The 20128-nt window shown below is 43.1% G+C and overlaps 1 protein-coding gene across 5 annotated transcripts in view; it reads right to left on the bottom strand.

Annotated features, from left to right (window-relative positions):
* GULP1 (GULP PTB domain containing engulfment adaptor 1) overlaps positions 1 to 20128 on the bottom strand; it is a 2138858-nt gene that overhangs the window by 236227 nt on the left and 1882503 nt on the right. The window lies entirely within an intron of this gene.

Here is a 20128-nt window from a genome sequence, read left to right as displayed (position 1 = left end):
AAATCTCGTGTGCCTGGTGGGCAGATCCTGAGGCAATGTCATATCCGCCAGTATATTTAGGCCTTCCAACTATATAATCACCCACATCTTCTGAAAGGTTCCACTGCAAAATATCTTACAGTGAGGAGAGGACCAAGGGTCTGTTAGACAAGCACATTTCCCCCATAGCAGGAGGAAAGAAACAAGTGACCGCAACCCAGGTACCATGTAGTAGATAGATTTACCCCACCTGCATGCAACAAACCTGTTCTGTGCAAGTTGAAGGTTGGCTGATCATGTTCATTCATACAGCTCAAAGTTCAATGTAAGCATGAATTTGTTCAGTCTCGGTGTATCAAGTATGTGATACTGGTAATTTCTAACCAATTAATCATCACAACCAGGAAATATGAGGCCAGTCAACAAATGCCGGCAACAGCCCATCTAGGGCAAACAAATCACAAAAGCGGATAATGCTATCCCCAGTGTCGAAACCGCAGTGCTTGCACAAATGAACTGCCACGTTATGGTGATCTGCCATAGTCTGAGCCACTGCAAACCACTGACTGCTGATTGATTAAAATGAGCAACAATTGAAAATAGGCATCTCACTATAGCACGAAGCATAAAGACCATTTGACAGCAGACATGCAAATGAAACCTTCAAAATCAGTAGACTTCTAGCAGCCTCACTTATAGCATTTTAACAAACCAGCGTGATGCACATCCAGGGTGTTAGAAATGGTATTTCTGGTTGACAGAGGTATAAACTCTGTCTAATCAGAAACCATCAGTCTAGTCAGGGCAAGCTAGATACACGATAAAACATAACCTGTGCTCGGCACAAAGCAGTTCTGATAATCTAAAAAGGCAATGAGTAAAGTATTTTTGCAACACATACACACACAGTAACACAATGTAAATGCCACAATAATGCTTCACACAGGGATAGAAAAATAGACAATAATTTTATGAGTAAAACAAGACCGAACCAACAAAATTCCAATAAGTAGAATTGGAGTTATGAATTTGTAAACATACATTAAAATATAGTGCCTAGATTCATAAAGCGCCAACAAGGGTCGTCTGGTCTCACTAGACTGGGGTAAATCAAACGCATAGGGGGACCATGGTGGGGTGCAGCCTGGCTACAGGGCTAACACAGGTCTTGCAGAAAAAGTTCCTTAAATGGAGGAATCATTGACGTTGAAGACCTGATCCGAGAAGCAGAGGAGGCGAAGCGTCATTATCAATCCCATAGATGGATGTGATGCATCAGTTCCAATCCAAGTAGTCAGCAAGACTTCACAGACAAACCCCTTGGTGATGAAGGTGATGCATCATCATGGAGCTGCACTGTCCATCGTCATCAAGCCGTGAAGCCCTTCAAAGCGATGTTGTCGACCAACATCTGCGTCAAATGGAGATGTGTTGGTTTCAAGCAGTGCAAACTCATTGATGCATGGATTCTGCTGGATCAGCGCAAAAAAAGTCACTTCCAAGGGCTGAGGACTGGGTTGACAGTACTTGGCATGGCAGGACTAACAAATGGTAGAGTCCAGGTGCTGTTGTAGGGTTGTAGGAAGTGTTTAATGGCCGGGAAACTTCAAAACTGGAGGGAAGCCAGCAAGCCCTTCGAGTAACGCTGGGTTCAGGTGAGATGGGTCCAGTCCTTTTCTCAGTCGAGCAGAGGGTAGCCAGCAGCTGGCAACAGGCAGCACATCAGAGGAGAAAATTAGTTCTCCCAGACAAGGAGTCTAGTTGAGTGGTAGTCCTTGTATCAGCACAGCAGTCTTTCTTCTTGGCAGAGTTCTTCACAGGTCTAGTAGTGTCTGTCTTGGTGGCATCAGAAACCAAATAGGTATACCCAGTTGTGACTTTGAATTGTGTGTGACTTCAAAGAAGAGTCTTTGAAGTGCACAGAAGCACTCTCCTTTCAGCCCCGACTAAAGGCTATCAGTAGGGGGTAAATCGCCCTTTGTGTGGGGACAGGACATTACCGGTCCAGGTGCCATTGTGAGCTCCTGTCTCCTTTCCTGGCCAGGAAGGGCATCAAAAAGCAGATGAGTGCTCAGACACACCTGGCCTACCTGTGTTTGTGACTGTCTAGAGGGAATACACAAAGTGAAGCTGTCACACATCCCAGAACAGTGAGAGTAGAGGATTGTTCACGTTCTAAAAGTGGCATTTCTAAAATAGTAATGTTAAATCTAACTTTACCGGTAAAGAGGATTTATCATTACCATTCCAAAGATATAACACTTTACAAAGGCACCATTCTAATTTAGGAATTACAACTTAGAAGTGTATTAAGGAATTTCCAATGTTAACCCATGGGAGACGTAGGCCTCACAGTAGTAAAAAACGAATGTGGGTGTTTGCCACTACAATGACATGCAAAACTTAAGAGTGCATGTCCGATCTTTTACTTACTTAGCACCCCTCCCTATCGGCTAGGTAGGGGTGATATGAGTAATAAAAGGGGAGTTTATGCCTTGGCAAAGGGTTTACAATGCCAAGTCGGAGTGGGAGTAAAACTGCACTCACGGGCTCTGCAGTGGTAGGACTGACACATATATAAAGGGCTACTTGAAACGGTGGCACAATCAGTGCTGCAGGCCCACAAGTAGAAGTTAATTTACATATTTGTGTATACGATATACCACTTTAAAAGGGGCTTACAAGTTTATTAAATATGTCAAATAGGTGTAAACCAAGTATACCATGTTTAGGAGACAGAGCACAAGCATTGTAGCACTGGTCAGCAGTGGAAAAGGGCTCAGTCTTAAGGCTAACAAAAACAAGGTTAGAAAAGGGTAAAAAGTTTGGAGTGACCCTTTAGAGAGGGCCGTTTTCCAACACAAGGGCATCGCAAGACTCTGATATGCATCACTTACGGTTTGAAGTTACACCTTCAACAATGGCCTCTCATCCGCATGTATTGAAAGGAATGCACTGAGCTCAAGTACGCCAAGAACTCATTCTTTCCTAGCAATTACAAAGACTAGTCATGGTAGGGTAGGAAACTATTGGTATGGATTAAAAGTAAAATATAGGCAAACAGTGCAAAATGAAGCAATTCATAACTCATAGCACCAAAAAGAGATATCCAGGTGGTTATGGGGTCATCAGTTAAGGAGGATGAAGTCCTCAACGCTGACAATCACATTGACTGCTATAAACATACTCCAAAGGTGTAGGAGGAGGAGGATGACTGAAACACAAATAATGCAGACGTACCGAAGATCCAGGTCAAACTATGCCTTGAGTGCCTTTGTGAGAGCTTTTCATATACACAAACACTTGCCACTTTGGAACAGGCACACCTTGAGGGACATTCAGGAGGTCTTATAAGAACCGGCTCCTCTGAAGATCATCCACTATTTTCTGATTAACATCTTTGCAAGGTTGGATACCTTATCCATATGGGAAATCTCAGCTGATGTAGGGGAGTCACTAGGATCAAGTAGGGTCAAGATCACCAGCCTGGAAACTCAAGTCCAGGTCTCAGACTGGCAAAACACCAAGATTTATATGTATCAAAGAGAACTAGCTACTTATGACTTGCATATTGGACTTTAAAAAGTTATGTCCAGTGGCAGCGGTTGGGCGTCTTTGTGAAGCCCTCACCCACCAACCTAGTTGGTGGCATGCTTCATCATCGGGCCCACCCAGTGACACCCAATGTGTCCCGGTGTGCTTCAAAGCCTGAATACAGTGGAGAAGGTTTCATACTGAGAGTGCAGTGTAGTGAGAATGGTGAAGTGAGATTAAAACGGCTTGACAGGGCTCCCAGTACCCAAGGGCTAAATTAAATTGTAATAAATGGGCTCCTGTCAGCGGTTAAAAACAAGGCAGGATGGATGTGATGGTGGCGAATTACGACCTCCTCCATCCAGTGTAGGTCGACATTTTTCAGCCAGTGCCTTCTGTAAATTCTGGCTTTCCTCAGGACCGTTTGTAAGTGTGGGTGCATATAAACATTATAAAATTAAGTGAGTGTAGTAGGCTATGTGTCGCACTCACTAAGGTGCTGTAGGTGTTAAAGGGGGGGATTCCCTCTTCAAGCATACGCTGACGATTGGCCTGCGATGCTTCCAGAAGTGGGTCGGCAAGGGAATGACCAACAGTCTCGGTCAGGACCTGCGGGATACCTGTGTGCCGTCCTCGCACTCCGGACACCAAGATTACTATACAGTCAAAGGAAAAACATTAAAACGTTACAGGGTACTGATAATCTAGAGGTCATGTGACCAACCCATACCACAGTGGATATCAAGCATTGTGTAGCACAAAAGACATCATCATCATGTGATTGGCTTGCGAGAGTAGAGGAACACGCTGCACTACTCTGCAGTGTGTAGCACAAATTATCTCCTGACTCCTGGAAAGGAACAGAGACTGATTACACACGATTATATGGTGAATGCTTATTTTTTTATGTACTCCTATTACTGTTATCCTGTACCGATGGGTATAAATGCCAGCACTTACCATAACATTGCTACATGGTGACACATGATGGTGATATGTCACTATTCCAATGTGACTTACAATTAAATAAGTTCTGAATTAGTTCTTGTTTCCCACACAGCCATACTGCGTGTATTTGTCAGTGTTGTGTTCTTGGGGTTTGTCCTCCTGTGATTGCACATTGCTGTCTGGGTATTCATTGAATGGCATTTCACCTCGGACAACTAGGCTGGGTAACGTGCATCACAAAACAATCAAGCCACAGGCAATAATGTGTGAAAAACATGTCTACCCGCAGACAGGTATAGGCAGCAAAAGCTGCATTATATTAGGTTAAAACACAGTTCAATGATACATGTCCTAACATGCTGAGTGGTAGCTGCCTTCTTTTTGGGTCTTTGGATTAACAAGGGAATCACAACCTTGGTCTCAAGGTATAATCATGAACCTACTTGCAGGTCTTGTCCATATAGACTACTTTCAAGGTTATTATTGATGGTACAGTCTCTGAATGTGCATGTGACATGTGTAACTCGCTTTGTCACTTACGTGGCTACTACCTTGGTGTAGCAGTACTTTGCATCATAGTTTTTCTGCCAATTTATTGTGCGTCTTCGGTTTTTATACATGTGTACCATGTCGGGTTCAAATGTGGCATCTTTGCTGTTGAGGGCACTCGGTTTGTGCAGGAAGTTTGGTGTGGCATAACGATTGTCTTTATCTCTTGCTGATTGAAGCCTAGATTGGAGAGTCTGAGCTGCTGTGCTTTGATGGCGAAGACACATGGTAGTATTGCAGATAGAGTACTTTGTGAACCCCTGCTACGTCTGCACATATGCTGCGGAGGGCCCCGACACCAGTAAATGCCCTACATCAAGTTCATTAGCATGAGCTGATAGTGTTTGCAACCTACCTGTACTTGCAGCATGATGGTCTTAAAAACACGCCAATTATACACATAGTGTTCTCTGTGACACCCTGCTACTTCTGAACGTCAGCACCATTTTCTAGACTCTTCCCTTCAATCTTCTCTTCCCAATCCTGTACATTTCCAGTAGCTGTAGTCTTTCTCTGCACATTACAACCCGCACTCTGACCTTTTTGGGGTGGAGCGCTTTTAGATGTTATTTTGTTTCATTAAACAGAGTGTGGTGATCGCAACCGGTTTATGCTATTATCAGATGTAATTTTCAGTCACTTGTCCTACTTTGTGTCACTTTAACAGATATGTTTTAGTGTTGGCATCAAAGTATGTTTGCACTGTTCCTGTCTCAAAACACTCATGTTCCGTATATTACGGTGGATTAGATTTTGCACGGTTCTGAGCAAATCACGTGTTGCTGCAAAATAGCTTTGGAGCACCAAGGCACTGCTGTTTTGCATCACTCGTTCGGTCACACTATTTAAGAGTAAACCTGGACCTAAATACTTTAAATTCTGAAGCTCTTTTTTCTAAATTTTGTAAAAGGGACATACTGGTATTAGTTAAAAGGGCGTTTGAAAGACCCCCCCCTCCTAATGTACTCTCCACCAACTTGAGGAACTTTGCATGCATAACAAATTAGGCTCACAATCAGCAATCTAACCACATTGTTTTCAGCTGTAATACTATCAGTATCAAAATAAATATTCTGCCTCACACACTAAAGATTTAGATTTGTTGGGCACACAATAAGAAAGGCTCATGTTTTATTTATAAAAACCATGGTGATCAAAACTAAAATCTTACATTTTCCTGGAAAGTGCTGAAGAGCAATATAAGAAAACCTATACAGCTCATTCCTATTGCTTCAGCTATCAGAGTGGAACTTGCACACTACAGACAAAGGAAAGCACGTATTTATTTATTTATTTGGGAAGTGGGGACCCTCTCCAACTTAGTTCATAGATCCGAGGTACTTCTCAACACAGGTGTAACATAAACTCTTCTAGACCCTGGTAGCTAGGGTTAACACACAGTTATACCCAACCATAATGCAAAATGACGATTCTTTTAGCTGCTGAAGGTCATGTGATGCTTATTGTATAACTTAGTTAAAAATAAATAAACCATCTGCGGTAACAGTCAGCCTCAGTCCATGAGTCTCACTCATGGTAAATTCACAGTAACTGGACTGCTCCTGCTAATCGCCAGTGTCTGTCTTTTAAGATAAGGCAACGGTTGCACCGCTATATTGAGAGGCTCCGGGCTGGTTACAAGCAGAATTGTCTTTAAACTTTTTTTAAAAAAATGTAGTGCTTAGAATTCGCTATCCCCTTAATCCCTATGTTTTTGTCTCTTCCAAGTCACATGCCCTTGCCCCACCCACACAAGTGAGGTATTATTTTACTCTGGAAACTGAGGAGAACACTGTAGTAGTATCCCAAGCAAATATATGTGAAAAATGTGTTTATTTTGTCTAAATCTGAGGTTTGCTTTGAACTCTAGGTAAGAAAATGTTTGGGGGTCCACGCAAGCCATACCCCACTGACTACCCCGGATGTCTAGTTTTCAGAAATGTGTGGTACTGAAGGGTTTAAAGACTTTGATAGAGAAGCAGCTGGGGTGAGCAAATTTGTGTCACATGTGTTGGGGTGCTCTATACTGGAGTGACTTTCCACCTACACTTCAGAACTACCCAGAGTTCTCTGCTTCTTTTTTGCAGATAGATAGATAGATAGATAGATAGATAGATAGATAGATAGATAGATAGATAGATGCACAGTTGATTATCTCACACATAAATCATCACTGAAGACATAAAAAATGACATCATCAAACATGTAAACAAAGTTCCATTTCTTTTGACCCAACTACATCAAAGGTACAAGCAAAGAGACAAATTTATTTTCAATGTAAGTTAGAACTTACCCATAACTACACAGCTGATATCAATACATGCATAATTTACACAGGGGGAGCTAAACCATGTCACTCTTTAAAAACCAAGCTTTCAAAACCACTGAACAAACTTCAATAATACCCGATTGGTATTCCAACTGTTCATGTGCAAGCGCTGTACATACCTGTAATTGCCCTACATTATTGGGAAAAATAGATGACCAATTTTGATTTACAAAAAATATGAAATGTTATGCAATGTGAGGAAATAAAAAAAGCATGAGTAGCTAAGCAGGAGAGTTAAGGCTTATTAATGCAAAAGGAACCCTTTCCCCCACCTTGCTAGGTAGCCAGAAAGGCAAACTGTGACCTTGAACCCTTAAATGGTATTTCTATACCGCTAACTTTGACCAAGGGTGGTGGTATTCAAGTCCAGTTATCCTCACTTGTATTGCCCTACTGCAAGGGGAATTGGTTCAACATCCTACCTGGCTCAAGGATGAGAGATCGTCTTCCTAACTCACCTTCTCAGATTGTTGATATGTAAGTTGGTGGGATCGATTATATCCCACCACCTTGTAAAAGGGCCAGATCAATATCTGCTGCCAACCCATCTATTATCGTAGTGCGGAGGAAAGTAATTATACCACCTCCTTTACAAAGAGCCGGGGTTAAATATTGCCCCTTTACATTGAATGAAGGGCAATGGGAAATTTACAAAAAGAAAGAAAGAATAGCACAAAGCAACTAAGAGAAGCTCCCGTGCAGCCTTTGCAATTGAGAAGATGCCACTGAAGGAGCAGACATCCCCCCATAGTGTGATGCATGCCATGAAGGATTTGGGCAAATTAAAGCTCCCAAATTACCAGTTTTGAAATTATAAACCGGGTGATTGTCAGATACTGTTGTCCTCTGTGCTCCACAAAATACTGTGGGAAATTGAGGACTAGGCAAGTTCATGGATGGGCTGGTGCCACATTCACAAATGTGTACACTACATTGGAGGAGCCAGTAGTTTCAACTAAACATTTAAGATAATCCCATTGGGATTAGGATAAGGTGGCAGAGGGCAAAGAGACTCCCCAGACTTAAACCCACACTTGATCAAGTTGGTAGAGATAAAAATTACACTTAGTCACACTTCACCTACTCACTCTGCAGGGTGCAAGGTACTTAATCACTCTACAAACTTTGGCATTGGCAAGTCATATTCAGACTTTTATTTATACTCATTCTAACGTCCTTAATTGCTAGCACATTAGAAACACCAACATTTGTGGTATAACAAAAACAATTAACACCTGGCCCACAAACACCGCGAAGGGGGAGTTTTGTAGCAAAATGTCCACTGCTACAGCCGGCTGAAGCTGAACTCAGACAAAACAGAGGTCCTTATCTTCGGCTCCACCCACTCAGCCTGGGACCACTCCTGGTGGCCGACAACCCTAGGAACAGCCCCGACACCCACCGACCACGCACACAACCTGGGGATCATCCTCGACTCCACCCTCTACATGACTAAACAGGTCAACGCTGTCTCCTCATCCTGCTTCAACACCATTCGAATTCTCCGCAGGATCTTCAAGTGGATCCCCACCGAGACAAGAAGATCAGTCACCCAGGCCCTCGTCACCAGCAGGCTGGACTACGGAAACGCCCTCTATGCAGGAACATCGGCCAAGCTCCCAAGACGATTGCAACGCATCCAGAATGCCTCTGCACGTCTAATCCTCGACATCCCCCGCTGCAGCCACACGACACCCCACCTGGGAGACCTGCACTGTCTCCCCGTCAACAAGAGGATAGCCTTCAAACTTCTCATCCACGAACACAAAGCTCTCCAGACGACTCAACTTCTAATCCCCCACCCGCCACCTCCACTCCGCCAGCTACGCTTTTGCCACACTTCCCCGTATCCGAAGAACAACCGCCGCCAGCATATCCTTCCCCCTCCTCGCTGCTAAGACCTGGAATACCTTCCTTACCAACCTACGGCAGACCCAAGATCTAGCTGCCTTTAGAAGACTCCTCAAGACCTGGCTCTTCGATCACTAGCAGCACACACCCCCCAGTGCCTTGAGACCCTCACGGGTATGTAGTGTGCTTTATAAATGGCATGATTGATTGATTGATTGACTGCTCATGAGGAAAAAAACCTGCCAGTGTGGACAGCAGCCTTGGGAGACAACGCTCTGCACTAAACGTTGGTTGGCACGTGTACCTACTTCTAAATTAGCTCCGGACAGATGTGGTAACACTTTTACCTTAGATTGGTTCCATCGTGAGGCCTATTGCACACAATCACTCTGGTTTAGGATAGTATACTGAGGCATCTTCGCATCTATTTTGTTTTGCACTTTACACCAGTTGCTGTAGCTGTTCACTAACTGATCCTGCTGAAAGCCTGATGGTTGAAACATGTTGATCTTGTATATGTGTCTGTCTCTAATGGTGTTCAGCTTCATACCCAGCTTATTGATTTTTAATCTTGTCCCTAGATAGCTAAATAAAGTTTGCAGTAAACTAGCCTCACAGGCAGTTTTAAATTCACAATCACTTTCATTTGAGCACTACACTTTTTCTCATGATTTTTTCATACACCACGCTCGCATAGGGTTTTTAGTATAAACCAGTTTCCCATTCTAAAAACATCCCTGAGCTCCTCCCTCAAAGAGAGGGGGTTGTAGCCCTCATTAGGACTAGATCTTGATGCGAGGAGGCACCCCTATGATGGAGCATGACACCTAGGGTGTGTGAGGGAAACCATCCTGAAAAGGGATATCCTCAGTGTTGCGCTTGGTCTTCTCAGTCCACTTTCTTCTCAGTCATTCACTCTGGACCCGTGGGCTCGTTGTGTGTGTTTGTTAAAAAAAAACTCCCATATTCCATTTTTTATTCTCTCCAAAGTTTTCAAAAAATTCAGAGGGTGAAATAATATATTTTTTATCAAAATTGCAGTTTCATAAAAAAATGTCTGCTTCTTTAACAAAATACAATTTCATTGCAAATGCAGGTTTTCACTGGCATGTCTTTGCGTTATCTCTCTCAGCAGTGCAAACAAATAATTACAAAATCTGTGACACTGGTAAGGCAGGCACCTCCAATTTGTAAGGGCTTTAACCCCCTTATAAAGTCCCAAGTATATTATACCAGTGGTACCCAGGGCATGGGTGATAAAGGAGTGACCAGGGCCTGCAGCACTATTTGTGCCACCCTGAGTGACCCAAGTAAACTGATGACAGCAGTCCTGTCATTGTAGACTTCAGGAGCAGTGCAAGCTGCTGGAACTCAACTTTGACCTCACAATGTAAAGCAGAGTCAATGCACTAGTTTTATAATATTCCAGTCACCTCTAAGGAAGGTCTCCTGAGCCCAGGAGGTTCGGTGCATTATGTTAATATTGAGGATATAAGTGCAAGCTCGAATGTCTCTACAGTGTTTTTGACATTAAAGCCTAATATAAGTAATCAGTGGTCAATGAGATAATATGGGCTGGCACCCAAGCAAACTTGAGGTCACCAGGTCCATTATGGCAGTGCCAAAATATGACATGTCATCAGACAACATGCCCCATCACCCCTGACATGCAGCTCGGGTAGAGGATGGTGTGGCATGCACCCAGGTAGCTACCATGGAAGTTGCCCACCTAGTTGTCCCAGCCTTTCCTGTGCTATGGCTGCCAGACCGAAGATGCTGTGACCAAGACAAAAATCTGACCACCTGCCAGGAGCTGTGAACTGTCCCCAGAGTCAGAAACAATGGCCTGGATGGGAAGGTGATCACATCTCCCTCTCTGACAGTATTGCTAGTGAAGTGGCACATTAAGGCGTGTGCATCAAATGCCTTCACCGCCTGAGAAATGCAATCAGGCTGCCTCCCAAAAGAGGACACAGCCTTTCCACTTCCTCCAGGCACATCTGTACCCGGGCAGGTTGGAAAATTAGGTAATCAGGAAGTGTACACTGACAGAAGGCTACACACCTCTAGGTTGTGCTACCTGGTCTGTACAGCTAAGGAAGGTCACTGCCATTTTATAAGGTGGCAGAACAGAGGTTTCTGGGTAGTAAATGTGACACCACAGGAGCTGCACAAACCAAGGCCTGATATTCTTCACCTGTGGAAACCTTCCTGAAACTGCACAGTTGCGACTCATCCCAGTCCAAAGACCGGTTCCCATATGTAGAGAGACCTCTTTGAGAACCAAATATAACACCAGACTCCCCCGGACTAACAATACTAGTCCCCTGCACACTGTACGTAAAAACCATGTACCGGAACCAAAGAATCGCTGGCCATTAGGCATTTTCAGGGTTCACCCAAAAGTAGATGGTCCAATGCATTGTGGGAAACCTAGTTCTGACTCCCAGCAAGTGTCAGACGGCTACTGTTTTCCCCAGACGACAAAATAACTTTCTGTTGAGCTTACTGTTGCCAAGGCTTGTTGATGGTCATTTCTGCAACCACCACCTTTACTCGACCTTGCAACTCGAGGGAACACTGCAATACCTTCATCCGACGTTAGCAGTGACCTCGGTCTCTCCTTTGAAGTGCATCTCAAACGTTATATGTAAAACCCCGGAAGACCGGTGTAGCAGGATGTGATATTCAAACAGGACTTGATATTTCAGGGTCAAAGACGATGCTGACAGCCCCACCCCAGTGTTCACTCTAAGCCAGTGCTGGGGCAGCTCCCCTTCCCACTGGGGTTGGTGCATGGCTAACATTCATGCTAAAATGGGAGGCAGGTCCAGGTGTGAGCTACATCTGACTATGACAGGGGAGGCCGCTTTGTAGTGCCACATGAGTCTGGGCTCAGCTTCCAAGCCACCCTGACAAAGGGAGGACATCACTTCCTCTCACCCAAGGCCCCTTGTCATGTCCTGGGAGAAGTTTGCACCTCACCACTGGGAATCCATCAAGCTACCAGGTGACAGTTGAATACTTCGAGAAAGGCATCCAGCGCCATTATGCAGGCGAAAAGTAACTTCTAAAGTACAAATCAAGTAATAGTTAGCTTTATCCGTCTAACTATGAACGATTTATCTAGATGTTGCAAAGCTAAAATTAGCATTGCAAGGTGTTATAAAACAATCAATATGCAATCCAGCAGTTCCCTATGGTAGCAGGGAGCCTTGCTAATGTAAAATTAGATGTTGTGCTTTCTTCACTGAAAATGGACGTGTAATATTAAAGTACCACATGCCCTACTTGTAAATAACATACACACTACCCTATGGGCAATTGGGCCTATCTTAGGGGTGACATAATAATATTTAAAAGGAAGGATTAGATCTATCAAAGTAATTTATAGCTTTACGCTGTCAGAGTAATGGTTGGCACAAGGGATGCTGCAGCCCACAGGTGGCATTTAGTGTACAAATCCTGGGTACAATGTAGGTACAATATCCTAGGGACTTATAGGTAAGTTAAACACTGCAATCAGGAGTAATCCGATTTTACCATGTTGCATGGAGGAGCACAAGCACTACGTCACTCATTAGCAGCAATGAAGTGCACACAGTTCTAAAGCCAGCAAAAATGCCAAAAATGCTGTGGTGTCATTGCAGAAAGGGAACATTTTCAAGACAGTGAATTTGTACTGTTCTTTGAAAATCTTAATTTTCTTCAAAGGGTAATTATTTACCAATGTGGCAAGATCCCTTCTCCTGCTAATTTAACAAAAACATGAGGGTGTTCCCTCACCTTTCCAACCACAGACACAAACCTAATCCTGATGTTTGCAGACATGTTTTTTAAAGTACCAGCATGGTGAGAAAAACTCATTACCAGCAGCTAGACAGGAGGCAAATCATATCAAGTGCTATGAAAGAAGGCTAAGAGCCTGATTATGAGTTTGGTGGATGGGATATCTGTCACAAATTTGGCAGATATCCCGCCAACCAAATTACATGTTCTATAGGATATAAAGGAACTGTAATTTGGTGGCCGGGATATCCGTCATGTTTGTGACAGAGTAAACATTTCAGCCAAACTCGTAATCAGACACTGTGTATTATTAATATAATCATTATCATTATTCAAAATTTAACTGAATACTATTGTGAGCATTCACAAAGCACAAGATTTTGCATAGACCCTCCCGCACACCTTTTCTCACTCAAGACTCACTCAAGTAGATTAGAACATCGAGTAGATCTATATTTCCCCGTGATCAAGAGGATTTGCATTCATAAAGATCTACAAATTCTAATTAGCTAAAAAAATATTAATACCAAATTGTACTCAAAATACACTGTATTGGATCCCTAGTGGATATTCTACAACAAGAAACTTGCATTTGAATTCTTCGCAAAATGGCATAAGAAATTTGAAGACTAACTTTAAATTGAGTTTCATATTTCGAAGAATCTGCAAGACAGTGCATTATGGTAAATGGGTATGTAAAAGAATGCTACGTTCCTTTGTCAACCTGTGTACTAACATTATTTTTTAGTACACATTTGCGTTTGTTCTCAGTCAAAACAGACTGCCAGATAAGTAAAGTAAGTATAAATTGCCATTAGCCTATTCACCAAAATTCAGTAAACGTTGATCTTAGAACTGTAATACTAGCTAACATTCATGCCTAGATTATAATACTGAATAACCTTGCTAATTATTCTTTACTTTCAAAAGACTTTATTCATTTAAAATGCAGGGCAGTATGTTTCCCACTACCTGACAATATATAAAATGCAAGCATAGTCATAGGCAAAGATTGAAGAATCCTCTTTTGTCACTTATAACTATTCTGATTGTTAGTCTATTCCTTTTTATTGCATGCTTGCTTTTGAAGCTTGAACTCTATAACTACCAGTCTCACTACAATGCAAACCCATTCTACCCACAATCTACATTGCAATATATTTTAAACAAAAAAACCTTTAAACAAGCTGTTGAACACTACTGCAGCCCACAAGTAAAACTATCCACTAATTACAGGAGATTTCAATCTATGTGAAGAAGATATTTTGCATTGGATTGGATTGTATTATAACGAGTTTTACCATCCACTCACTATCCAAAATCAAAGATGTACCTAATCATTATATAGGGCTGGATTTACATATTGGCAGTGTGTATACTCCATTGCAATGGTGACCGGGTATGCACACCACCAAGATAATGGTCCCTTCACCTTATTTAATTATGGCCGGACCATAGCTTTGGCTATGTCAATAACTACTCCATCTCCACTGTAGCCGAACCTCTCCAGTGGCTCAATGGAGTAAGGGCTGTTAAAGCAATACCTACATGTCAGCCGACCCAATCAGGGTGGGCAGACACATAGCCAACACATTCTTTACTGTCCGTCCCCACCAGCCAAATCCTGGCAATTAGGGAAGGTGAAAATCAAATAATGCTACCCCCACTATGGGACAAGACTTCCAGGGCAAGGGGAGCTTTACTTTGTATTTTTCAAAACAAAAAATCCTTTTTCAGGATTTTCTTTCGGAAAATAAAAAAATAAAACTGGTGCAGGTTTGAGTCATGCTGACGCAATCCTGCATCCAACAGCAAAATGCATTGCCAGGAACCACCATAAAGGTGATTCCTACTATTTGCTTTAAAAATTACCACCTGTGTGGCGGGCATTTATAAATTTGAAGGGCTTTTTTTCCATAATGAGGATGGAATAATTTACCCCTTCCCCATGGAAGAAATGTGTGCCTTCCATCAGGCCTTTAGTATTTTTACTTAAGGAGATTTTCAAGAAGAATGTACAATTCTTGGTCACATTAATTAGTGATTTAGACTACTCCATTCCCACAAAACAATTACTTTGAAGACAGCTTTCCAGCAAAACCTCCAAGCCAGGTGCCTCATCTTAGCCATCAAAATCCCCTTAAAGTTACCTGGATTACTGTTAGTAAATCATCAACATTGAGCGAAAAGTTTATAGGATTTCATATAACTTAACTCAATGCCAGGAATATGAAAAAAAAATCTAATATAGGTGTCAAATGAAGCTACTGTCCTCAACAACTCTCTAGCAAGACTTGAAAAACCTTGCAATGTCTTGCTCGGTTACTACATCAAAATAATTACCACTTTAAAAGATCTTTCTGGGAAAAAAAGTGGAACGAAAAGGTTATTATGTTGTTTGGCAATAATACAAATAGTTCTTACATAACACATATAATTGTAATAAAATACTGTGGATTCTATGCATGCAACATCAGAATCGTAGTCAATGAGAACATTAGGAATTTTGTAATGCTTTTCATTGTGAGAGCCTTCTTCTCGCATCTGTTCACAAGAAATGTGAAGCGTTTTCTCTTTACAAGTACTCATGACCAATACTGACCAAGTTAAACTGTTTTTGCTCCTGCTACTATTAATCCAGCACAATATATGTCCTCTATATACAATTTTAACATATGCATTAATGTCAACAGCATGTTGTGTTGTAATAAATTAGAACACAATAGGGAAAATAGCTCGCCAAGGAGATTCAGACCCGTGTTGCTGCTGTCTGCCTGGAGCCCCGTTGGGCATTGGAAACTGAGTGGGTGAGCTGATTGCTGCAGGAGGACGGGACTGCGAGGCCCACCAGGCTGTGCGTGTCCCAACGAGCACACCTGCCGCCTCTTCCCGTGTCTCCGCCCCCTGCTCTGTGCTGCCGCTGATAACTCCTCGCGGCCCCCGCTCCGCGGGAGCCGCTCGCCAAGGAGATTCAGACCCGTGTTGCTGCTGTCTGCCTGGAGCCCCGTTGGGCATTGGAAACTGAGTGGGTGAGCTGATTTCTGCAGGAGGACGGGACTGCGAGGCCCACCAGGCTGTGCGTGTCCCAACGAGCACACCTGCCGCCTCTTCCCGTGACTCCGCCCCCTATTTCCACTACCTGTATAATACCTGGTCTGGCAACGCGAGAGCGGGACGCGTGTGCGGGACATCACCCGGGACAAAGCCCGGACTAAGGGCGGACCCTCTGAGACCCTCCGAGAACCGAGGAGACCGGACTGGACATAAAATCCTGGTATTTATTCTGTGACTCTTTGTTTCTAAATTGTCGTGTCTTTGTGCCCTTGGAAAACATCGTTGTGGTTTAAATATTGTAGCTAGCATGTCTGAAAAACAGGGAGCATTGTTAAACAAAACTCTTGATGATTATTTCACCAAAGCTTCCCCAGACATGCCTTTAGAAACTGTGCTGGCAGAGCGTCGTGCCGAGCGCCGCCGCTCTGTGGAAAGCTTAAAAAATCGGCGCTTGTCGCCATTATCCATACCTCCCGTGAACACTAGTGTATATTCCCAGCTAGCTGACGTCATTGTCCACACAATGGACAGTCAACATGTGGTATCAGCAGTTAGCACTCCCTGTACAACTAACTCTCTCCAACTGGACACGATTGGCCTTGATGTCATTACACACACGAGCACCCCTAATGCTCTAAGACCTCCCACTCCCATACCATCCAAAGTAGTGCGTAGTAGAGCAAAGAAACCCACGTTAGTTTCAAGGGTACATGGGCCACCTCCATGCAAAAAACGACGAAAGGGGGGGGTTCAAGCGCAATCAAAACTAAGTCACTCAGATTTCGGGAAAAAGGCTAAAGGTCCTGTAGTTAGCACTGTTATTACACCTGTTGCTAACGAAGGGCCTATCACCATTGCTTCTCCGCCATCTACTGCTGTGGCCATAGACACGGAGGACATTATGGAAGTCTCTGTGCAGTCTAAGGCGCCTATTATAGCTCGTGATTCTGCTACTTTAGATTCTATATAAACTTAATCAAAACCTACTCTGCATCGATCTTGGAGAGGCTGCTTGAAGTAGAATCAAGACTAAACTCACTTGAACGTGCACTGGGAAATAAGGGCGAACTGGTTTCAAAAACATCAAACCTAATAACGCACAAAACATCTAGCGTGACTAAGCCCAGCCCAGTCGCCCCAGCTCCATCAGTTAGTTCCACACCATTGGTGATCCCCTCTACTTTGGTGCCTAAAGGGAACACTACAACAACTGTTCAATTAATCCCACCCCCAAAAAACTCACAAAACAAATTGGCTTCTAAGCCAGCTACTGTCATAAGTAAACCATCTAATGAAGCGGCTAGCATCCCAAATGAAAACCAACCGACGGAAGTGAGGGGACAAAAGCCAGGATGGGGAAGGCCCAAACCAATCCCAAATCCAGAATTACCACCAGAGGCAGTGCCCTTTGTGGTAGTCCTAACAGGGGTTCCGGTGTTACCAACTAGTAAGAGGGAGGGCTTTGCACAACTAAAAAATAAGATCATGCATTGGCTAAGTCTATACAGGCCAATAGCACCTCATATAAATGGAGAAATTGTCCATGTCCGACGCCTCCAATGGTTGGGAAGCAGACCAAAAAACATTGAGGGTGACGTGGTGGTTGTAAATTTTAGGGATCCCAATGCAGTACAATTTGTACTAAATTGGCCCCCGGGCATTACAAATAACTGCATAATACCCAGACCATTGACATACTTTTACCCTAGGTCTGTGGTTTTTCCCTCCCAGCAACAACCAGCCTCTCATATAACATCTCAAATTACATCCTGTGCCTATCCATCAGTTATGCAGAGGGCTGGTAATGCACAACCAATGATGCAACCACTTATTAGACCTAATCCCATGGAGCCCTTTTATCCCCTAAACCCTCTACCTGCACCTGAAGCTTTTGGTTGGAATTGTGTCCCATATAGGCAAAACAAACCCAACAGAAGAATGGACCATCTAAAGCCCTTCACCCCTTTAGAAACCATTAACAGATTTGACATTTTTAGCGGTCTAGATGACTGTGATTGATGCCAAATGTCTAAGGGGTTGGATGGAAATGATTTGTTGAATGTTAAATTGTTGGGGGGGGGGAATAGGGAGTGAACCCTGTTTACAAAGAGCTGGTGTTATCACTAACGAAACCACATCTTTGGAGGATGTAACCGTATTACCTGTGCTGGTCCCTATAATTGGGGACAGTCCAATAATAAGGGGAAGTGTTGTACTCCAAAATGATTTGGTGCTTTTAGAATCTGATGTAACCAGCCAAGAATGCCATATCATAGTGCCTGAGGTGGTGGGAGATGTACTGACGCAAAAAATTCAGGAACCATGGCAACTCATAAAACTGGTTTCCTGGAACATAGCTGGGGTTTCAAAAAACCTAAGGGACCCGGAATGGTCAAGCTTTATCGATACCTTTGATTTCTGTATGATGCAAGAGACCTGGTCGGTTGAAACCACTCACAGGCTAGGTTACAAATCTTATGGTATCAGTGCGATTCCCTCTAGGAGTGGAAGACCCTCGGGAGGGTTGTTGATTTGCGTAAGGGTTAACCTAAAAGTGAATATAGAAGTGGTGGATACCAACTCCCCTGACATACTGATCTTGAAAATTAACGTTTTCAAAGGGAAAAAACTTTATTTGGTTAACGTTTACAACAGACCAACACCCATGGCAAAAGAATCTTCTTTACTGACCCATCTAGATCTCCTATTGGGTAACTTGGACACTAGAGAGAACTATGTGATCATGGCAGGGGATTTTAATTGCAATTTTGAGCCCGTTGTGGGGTTCAGTGACATCTTCTTAGAAGAAGATGAGGCAAATGGTATTCCTGTTTTAGATAATATTAAAACAGTTAAATGCTGCCCCCAGGCCCTCCAAATGAACAGATTATGTGCCGAACACTGCACTAGAGCGTGCAATGGACGGTTACCATTAGATGTCAAGAAAAAGCCTACCTTCTATAGAGGGAACTATAAAAGTAACCTAGACTTCATTATTGCCTCAGTGTCATCTTGGGAATTGCTTCTTGACATGGAGGTAATAGAAAGATTAGAAAGCGATCATTTCCCTCTAGCCCTCCAGATCAAGGACTCCCTATTAGGAGATTCAGTTTTCCCTTTGACTGGAGAAGTAACCAATAGTGACCAAAATGAGATACATATCAGCAATAACAGACGTTCCCTCAAATGGCCACTAATACTGGATAATGGTGAAATTATAGTAGAAATCTATAAGCTTTTTGCTAGCATCTTTGGAGGTTATTTAAATGACACGCCAATGGAGGGGAGTGGTGGTCTTTTTATGAAATTACATCAAAAAAATTTTGATGCCTTAAAGCCCCTAGTTACTAAGATGCCGAAGAAAGGGCAGCAGAAAACACAAAATTTGCCCCATAGCAAACCCTGGTATAACAAGGACTGCAGGGAGTCCAAGAGGGCACTTTTAACCGCGATAAAATCAAAGGTTCGAACAGACATTTTGTCAGCCAGGAATAACTATAAACTGGTCCAAAAGACATGTAAAATGGCATGGGAGGAAGCAAAATGGGCAGATCTGCTTCACGCAGCAAAAACTAGAGATAACATAGCCTTCTGGAGGTTGATAGCGAATGGGAACCATCAAGGCAGAGTGGTCAAGGACGTCTACCTAGACGAACAGACATGGGTAAACCATTTTTCTAACCTCTATAAGGAATAAGAGGCACCCATTTTAGATAGAACCCCAAGTAACGTTATTCAGGGGATACCCTGGATTTTACTCTAGGTGAGACAGAATTGGCAATAATCCAGATTAAGTCTGGTAAAGCCCCTGGGTTAGACAAGATTCCGGGAGACTTGTACAAGCACGAACCAAAAATTTGGGCTCCATACATTAACCATCTGTGTAACGAGTTATCCCGGAGTCTGGACTTCCCAGAGAGCTGGAAGGGAGCTGAAATAGTTTTAATATATAAGAAAGGTGACAGGATGGATCCCTCAAACTATCGTCCAATAAGCCTTATGGATATTTTACAAAAAATCTATTCAAGACATATCCTATTTCGAGTTAACGATTGGTTGGAGGAAAAGGCAATTTTGTCAAGATATCAAGCGGGA

Source organism: Lissotriton vulgaris, chromosome 2_1 (genome assembly GCF_964263255.1).
Source record: "Lissotriton vulgaris chromosome 2_1, aLisVul1.2, whole genome shotgun sequence".
Taxonomy (NCBI): Eukaryota; Metazoa; Chordata; class Amphibia; order Caudata; family Salamandridae; genus Lissotriton; species Lissotriton vulgaris.
The sequence above is the reverse complement of the archived record's forward strand: the minus strand, read 5'-3'. Positions and strand labels throughout refer to the sequence as shown.